General features: G+C 38.2%; 1 non-coding gene across 1 annotated transcript; it reads right to left on the reverse strand.

The window, feature by feature from the left end:
* Positions 1 to 5740: 5740 nt before the first annotated feature.
* On the reverse strand, positions 5741 to 5847 carry LOC131181218 (small nucleolar RNA R71). The gene has a single exon (XR_009149846.1). It is a non-coding gene; the product is annotated as a small nucleolar RNA R71 (small nucleolar RNA).
* Positions 5848 to 7872: the final 2025 nt, after the last annotated feature.

Genomic DNA, 7872 nt, shown 5'->3' on the forward strand with positions numbered 1-7872 from the left:
TCAAGTTATGGTCAAAATACCATAACTGGTCCCTTTGCCTCTAAGCTGTCCAGAATTTACAATTTCTGGTCAATAAATTTTGACTAGTCATTTGATCATTTTATGGTCATTTTTAGACTTAGGTTCCTCCACAAGATATGTTCCTCTAAGTCTTAGGGACTCCCAGGTACAATTTCATAATTTTTCAAGCTTGGTATAGTGAGTTATATTCAATGTATTAACCTGGACTCTCAGTCCTATAAGGGCAATAACCAATTTCAGGGCAGTATGTTTGACCCTCTTTTTAGGGTCTTTACGCTTAGAATTTGGCAAAGGTGTCTAAATCAATGTTGTAGCCCTAGGTATCATGTTTCAAGATCATATTGGCACATCTCAAATGGAATTTCCTAGTGGGAGTTATGGCCAAATGAACACACGGGTGTCAAATGGCATTCTGGGTTCCACTTAACATTTTCCAGATTTCAATTCTTAACTTTGGCTAATATTTTCCCTAAGATGCAATGGTTTCTAGAGCTTGGTCAAAACATAATAATTGTTGTGCTATGCCTTATAATACTTTTGGCACTAGTTTCACTCAATTTTCAGCTTTGGAGACCAAGTTATGGCATTTTTGTCAAAACTGGTCAAGCATACCAAAGGAACAGTATTTTGGACAATTTCTGGGTTGGCAGTTTTAGTGACCCAACTTGTGTTAACAATTTAACTTGGTTAAAGGCAAAACTGGGTCAAGTGGTCATCATGAAAAGTGTATCCCTATGTCTAAGCTTTCCATTGATGTAAAATTTAGGTCATTTGGACCAGTATAAAGAGAGTTATGACCAAATGAACACGTACTGTTTCATTTGGTCATTTTCTGGGTTTCAGTGTTTGGTCATCCGAGTTTGGGTAGAGAATTGGTCATGATTTTGATAGAATTTGGGCAGGATTTCTTCTTGAAAAATGAATGTTTGGATGTCCCAAAACACCTCCAATTGGCCTCATACCAATTGGAATCACACATTGTCAGTTAGGGTTCAACAAACACACTGGACTCATTAAGTCCCAACCTGCAGAAAATTTGACACTTTCAAAATTCAATCTCCTCCTTCTCCAAACTCCAAATAAGCATACATGGCACTTCTATTAGCATCAATCTCAACACAATTAGGTCAAATTCAAAAATGTCACAAAATCCCCAATTTCAAGTGCACAACCCTAATTTCAAACATCAAATTCACATATATAACTATGAAACCAATTCCCACATATAATACCTTGTTAATTAACTTCCCTAACTAAACTAAAACCAACAAAATCCATCATTTTCATGGTTCCTCTATGGCTACTGAATTCAAGGGTTTCTTTCCCAAATTTTTCTTTTTAATTTAATGTAAATCTTCACTTAGTTTAGCATGATTTTCATGCTTAAAGAAGAGATTAAGAGTTTTGAGCACTGACCTTTTTTTGTAACTTGTTAAACTTCAGTTTTCTTGCTTCTTTTTGGTATCTATAGCTTCCTTAGGGTGTGGGGAGTATTTTTTGTGAAGTGGACTATGGGTTTTGGGTGGATTAAGCTTGAGAAATCAAGCTTGGAAGCTTGATAACAATGGAGGGAAATGGGAGCATGGGCAGCCGGCAATGTAGAGGGAGAGAAAGAGAAAGAGTGGAAAAGAAGGTGGGTTGGTTGGGATTTGTCTCTTATGGCTATATATTTATATATTTCTATGTGTACTTTATTTTTTTTAATTTTTGTAAGCCATTTTCTTTTCTTTTCTTTTCTTTTCTCATCTCATTTTCCTAATTTATTTCATAAATTTTAATTTATGTAAATTATTTTATTCTCTAAATTTTAATTTGACATTTAGATCAAAATTCACCTCTGGGGGTGAAATGACTAAAATGCCCTTCATAATGCATATCGGGTCATTTTTATTATTTTGTACAAATTAATAAATTCTCTAAATTTTTAATTTATTTTTCTCTACATTTTTCCTAACATTTATTTCTTCAATTTATGCCTCCTCACTACAGTCTAGGTATAGTTCCAGACATTTTGACTGTTTGAACAGACATGAGTCGTCGGAACAGTAAAATGTACGGACTACCTATGGTGAGGGCGTTATAATTCTTCCCCTCTAATAGAAATTCCGTCCTCGAAATTTACCTAATGTGAAGAGCTGAGGGAATTGCTGCCTCATCGTCTCCTCGCTCTCCCATGTCGCTTCTTTCGTGTTGTGGTGTCTCCACAAGACTTTTACTAGTGGGATCCTCTTATTTCTGAGTTCTTTCACTTCCTGTGCCAAGATTCTGACTGGTTCTTCTTCATATGTCAAATCAGGTTGCACAATTATCTCCTCTGCTGAAATGACATGTGAAGGATCTGATCTGTATCTCCTGAGCATCGACACATGGAATACACTATGGATCTTGTCCAGCTCAGGTGGCAAAGCTAGCCTATAGGCTACTGGACCCACAAGCTCAATGACATCGTATGGACTAATAAACCTAGGGCTCAACTTACCCTTCTTACCAAATCTCAGCACTTTCTTCCAAGGTGATACCTTAAGAAACACCTTATCACCAACCTCATACTCTATATCCTTTCTCCTCAAGTCAGCATATGACTTCTATCTGTCTGAGGTGACTTTCAAATTATCTCTGATGAGTTTCACTTTTTTCTCAGTCCGTCTCACCAAATCTGAGCCCACTACTTTCTCCTCACCCATTTCTATCTAGCATAAGGGAGTCCTACATCTCCTCCCATACAATGCTTCATATGGAGCTATCTTTATGCTGGCTTGGTAGCTGTTGTTGTAAGCAAACTCTACCAAAGGAAGATACTTCTCCCAACTTCCTTCAAAATTAATGATGCAGCTTCTCAACATATCCTCTAATACCTATCATGTGATTCATGTCATTTTTAGTAGTCTTTTAACATCTACAATAATTTACTAGGTTCTAAGGGTTACCTGAATCACCCATTCTGACTGTCCATCCGTCTGTGGATGAAAAGCCATACTGAAGTGTAGTCGAGTGCCTAAAGACTTATGTAGCCTCTTCTAAAACCTCAAAGTAAATCTGGGATCTCGGTCAGATATGATCGATGTTGGCACTCCATGTAGCCAGACTATCTCATCTATGTAAATTTTTGCTAATCTCTCTAATGAGTAGTCGGTTCTAACTAGTAGGAAATGAGCTGACTTAGTCAATCTATCCACAATCACCCATATAGTATCATGCTTCCTCTGTGTCAATGGTAGCCTAGTCACAAAATCCATGGTGATGCGGTCCCATTTCCACTCTGGTATGGATATAGGTTGCAACAACCTTGATGGAACCTGATGCTCAGCCTTAACCTGCTAGCATGTCAAACATCTAGTCACAAAATCACTAATCTCTTTCTTCATTCCAGGCCACCAATAATGTGTTTTCAGGTCTTGGTACATCTTGGTACATCCTGGGTGCATAGCATGGAAGCTACTGTGCACTGATACACTTGAATTATATAGATGTTTTTAAGCACATTTGCATACTATTTCATAGCATTTAGGCAAGCATTTTCATGCATAATAGTTGATTTCAATAGTTTTAGTAATTTCTATTATAAAGCCCTTAATTCCATGTTTTTTGCATCATTTCAGGTGTTTGGGTGAAGCTACAGAAGTATAGGAGTACAAGAAAAGCTTGGAGGAGTCAAGAGACAGAGAATTGTTGCTGATACAAAGTACACGGGTCGTGTAAACCAAGCCTCAGACCCATGTAATTCTCTGCCAGAAGAAAGCCAAGATTATCAATGAGAAACACAAGTACACGGGTCGTGTAATTAGACTCGTGTAATCTGCAGGGACCCGTGTAAGTCTCTGCCGAGCGCAAGTTTGAAGAAACTTATGGGAACAATAGTACACGGCCCGTGTAATAAGGCTTGTGTAGTTGGCATAGACCCGTGTAACTTTCTGTGCCAAAACAAGACCAATCGATTCTCCTCTAGCAAGTTACACGGCCCTACTTTGTAGGACCCTTGTAGTGACACACGGGCCGTGTACTATGCTGCAGCCAGTTTTATAACTCGAATTTCCCTCCTGTTTTTGGATAAAAACGAGACTTCTAAGGCCCTTTGGACTCAAAGCAACCTAACCCTAGGAGCAACCAATATAAATAGAAAGGAAAACATCAAAAGGAAAAAAAAAAGGGATGGTCGTCGGGAGTGTTGCTGAAGGCTGCTGCTGTCGTGCTCTGCATCAGTACCAAAAGAAGTTTTCTGGTTGAAGCTCCACAAGATCAAAGCTGCAAACTATCTTCGGTTCCTTCGTTTCATCTCCCTATACAGATTTCTATTGCTTTATTTCTTTATATGGTTTTCTTTTTACTGTCTTTACTTTTTATCATGATGTTTGCTGAACTCACCATGAATGAGTAGTTTCCTTATTCTAGATTTAGGAGAGTAATGTTTATAATTAGTATTATGGATGAACATTAGGTTTTATTTACTAGATTTGAGATTCGTTTCTTGATTTAATTTCTTGTGATCCTATTGCATGCTATGTGATGGTACCCACTTAGACATGATTGTAGATGTTGATTGAAGGACTGAGAGGTGAAGATTAACATTAGAAAATCAAGATCTTAAACCTAGGAATTCTGACCTAGACATAGGCTAATACCTTTGTGGAACCTAAAAATTGGTAAAAGGTCTTAAAGGATTTTAATTAATTTAATCGTTACGAAAGTAGGGTTTGAATTAATTAAAGTACACCCTAGATGCCTTGAGAGAGGATTTAGGATAACTTAGGGCTAATTTCCATCAAGGAAAATGATCCTCAATTCAGTAAATAAATGAGATAACATCCCTAATAAGATTCAAGTGTTAAATCTTAACTCCAAAATTGTTTCAAAAATAGATTACTTCATTTTAAGTTTACCATTCTAGTGTTTAAAGTTAACAACTTTACCCCTAAACATTCGAAAGCCTAGACAGTCAAAATTGCTGTGTAGATTGGTACTTGCTAAACAAAAAAATCCTTGTGGGAACGATACTCTACTTAGCACTTTATTACTTGTTAGCGATCCGTGCACTTGTGGGGCTGTAAAACCAGCAAACAAGTTTTTGGCGTCGTTGCCGGTGATTGCTTTGGCTTTAATAATATCAAGCGATAGGGAATTTAGTTGATTTAGGCACTTATATTTATTATTTAGTTTTATTTTACTAGTTATATTTTTCCTCTTTTCTCTCAAGTGCTCAATCTGGTATATGACCAGAACAAGGCCAAAAGAAGAAATTTTGGACTGTGATCTAGAGATAGACAGAACTCTGAAAGTCATCAGGAGAGAAAGGAAACATCGAGAGCACAGTTAAGGAGATCCTAAATTTCCAACCATGGGCGATAATAATGACAGACTAAGACTCTTGAGAGATTACAGAGCTCCATCTATCCAAGGATTTCAGCCCAGTGTCACTAGACCCACAGTGGAAGCCAACAACTTTGAATTAAAACCAGCATGGCTCCAAATGATTCAACAAACCCAGTTTGCAGGTTCACCTACAAAAGACCCACACTATCACCTCCAGTGCTTTCTCGCCCTATGTGATACATTCAAGATGAATAGAGTGTCTGATCAAGCAATAAGACTCAGAGCATTCCCATTCTCCCTTCGGAACAGAGCAAGGAAGTGGTTACTTTCTCAACCAGTTGGAACGTTCACTACTTGGGAGAATCTCTCGCAAGCTTTTCTAGCAAGGTATTTTCCACCTGCAAAAACTGAAAAACTAAGGCTTGAGCTCAACACCTTTAGACAAAAGGAGGGAGAATCACTCTATAATGCATGGGAAAGATATAAAGACCTGCAAAGAGAATGTCCACACCATGGTATAGAAGATTGGCTATTAGTGCAAAACTTCTATAATGGGTTACTACCCTCTATAAGGAGCATAGTTGATTTAGCTGCAGAAGGTGATCTAATGGAGAAAATAGTGCCACAAGCACTTGAACTTCTAGAAAGAGTGGCATACTGTAATTATGAGTGGTCAAATGAAAGAGGAAATGCAAGGAAAACTGTAGGGGTACTAGAACTAGACACCCTAAACATGATAAATGCTCAATTTGATTAACTCACAAGGAAACTCGAGAAGATGCAAGCTAACGCAGTAGGTACAAATAGTCAACCTGAAGACAACTATAGAGGAGGATGCATGAATTTAGAATACAACAATTTCAATGAACCCTCCTCAGAACAGATGAAATATGTGAATAACGGAGGAAACTTCAACCAGAGGCAGTTAAACAATCCATATTCAAATACTTACAACCCTGGATGGAGGAACCACCCAAATTTCTCATGGTCTAATCAGCAGAACCAGCCAATAAACAAGCAACAAGGGTACAAACCATCAGTACCCCCTAGATTTCAGAACAGAGGTCAAAACTTTGCACCGCCACCACTACCTCTCTAGCACCAACAACCTAAACTGAAGATGACTATGGAAACCATGATGGAAGGGTTCCTAGCAGCTCAACAACAACAAATTGAATTGATTAAACAGCTGACTTCCAGAATGGACCAACTTGCTACTCACAACAAGATGCTAAAGAATTAGATCGCTTAGCAAGCAAGCTCTTCAAGTAAGGCTGCTGGCAAACTGCCTAGCCAACCAGAAATGAACCCAAGGGAGCATTGTAAGGCAATTACACTAAGGAGTGAGAGAACTTTGGTACAACCAGAGGTAGAACCGACAAAGGGAACCATAGAAAAATCTAAAGACCAAGCAGAGAAAAAAAAAGAAGAAGCTATGAAAGATCAGGAAGAGGAAGCGAGTAAGACAAAGAAATTACCAGAACCATACCAGCCTCTCCTACCTTTTCCTCAGAGATTTCAGAAAGCCAAATTGGACAAGCAGTTTGGGAAGTTTTTGAAAGTTTTACAGAAACTTTACATCAACATCCCCTTCACTGAAGCACTTTTTTAGATGCCATCCTATGCCAAATTTCTTAAGGAAATTCTATCAAAGAAAAGGAAGCTAGAAGACTATGGAACAGTAGCTCTAACAGAGGAATGCAGTGCCATTCTACAAAACAAACTGCCTCTAAAGTTGAAGGATCCAGGAAGCTTCTCCATACCTTGCCTCATTGGTGACAAGAAAATAGATAAGGCTCTCTGTGATCTTGGAGCAAGCGTTAGTCTAATGCCTCTATCAATATGCAAAAAGTTGGAGATCGGGAACTGAAACCCACAACAATCTCATTACAATTGGCTGATATATCTGTTAAATATCCTGTAGGAATATTAGAGAACATTCCTATCAAAGTGGGCAAGTTCTTCATTCCAGTGGATTTTGCTATCCTTGAGATGGAAGAAGATGTTAAAATTCCTATCATCTTGGGAAGACCATTCTTGGCAACTGTCGGAGCTATCATAGACGTAAAAAATGGGTGACTAACTCTCAAAGTAGGAGAAGAAGAAGTAGAGTTCAACTTGTTCAACATAATGAAACACAAATTTGAACCTAATGAATGTTTCAAGGTTGACATAATTGATGAACAAATTGAAAAGGAATTTTACGAGACACATCCTAAAGATCCTCTTGAAGCATGTATTATGCACAACCACACAGTGGATGATGAAAATACAGAAATAGCAGCCTGTGCACAACAGTTAGCAGCTCATCCACCCCTACCATTAGCTAAAGCTTCCGAGATGGAAGATTTGAAGGAGGAACAAATCGAAGGTAAGCTCCAGGAAAACGCCAAACAGGTAGAGCTTAACCTCTCCCGTCCTCGCTAAGGTATGCATTTCTGGACTCAAATTCTAAATATCCTGTTATAATCAATGCTAGCCTATCTAAGCTAGAAGAGGAAAAATTGCTAAGAGAACTTAGGATCCATAGCAAAGCCATAGGAT

The sequence above is a fragment of the Hevea brasiliensis genome, chromosome 6 (assembly GCF_030052815.1).
Source record: "Hevea brasiliensis isolate MT/VB/25A 57/8 chromosome 6, ASM3005281v1, whole genome shotgun sequence".
In the NCBI taxonomy this organism is placed as follows: Eukaryota; Viridiplantae; Streptophyta; class Magnoliopsida; order Malpighiales; family Euphorbiaceae; genus Hevea; species Hevea brasiliensis.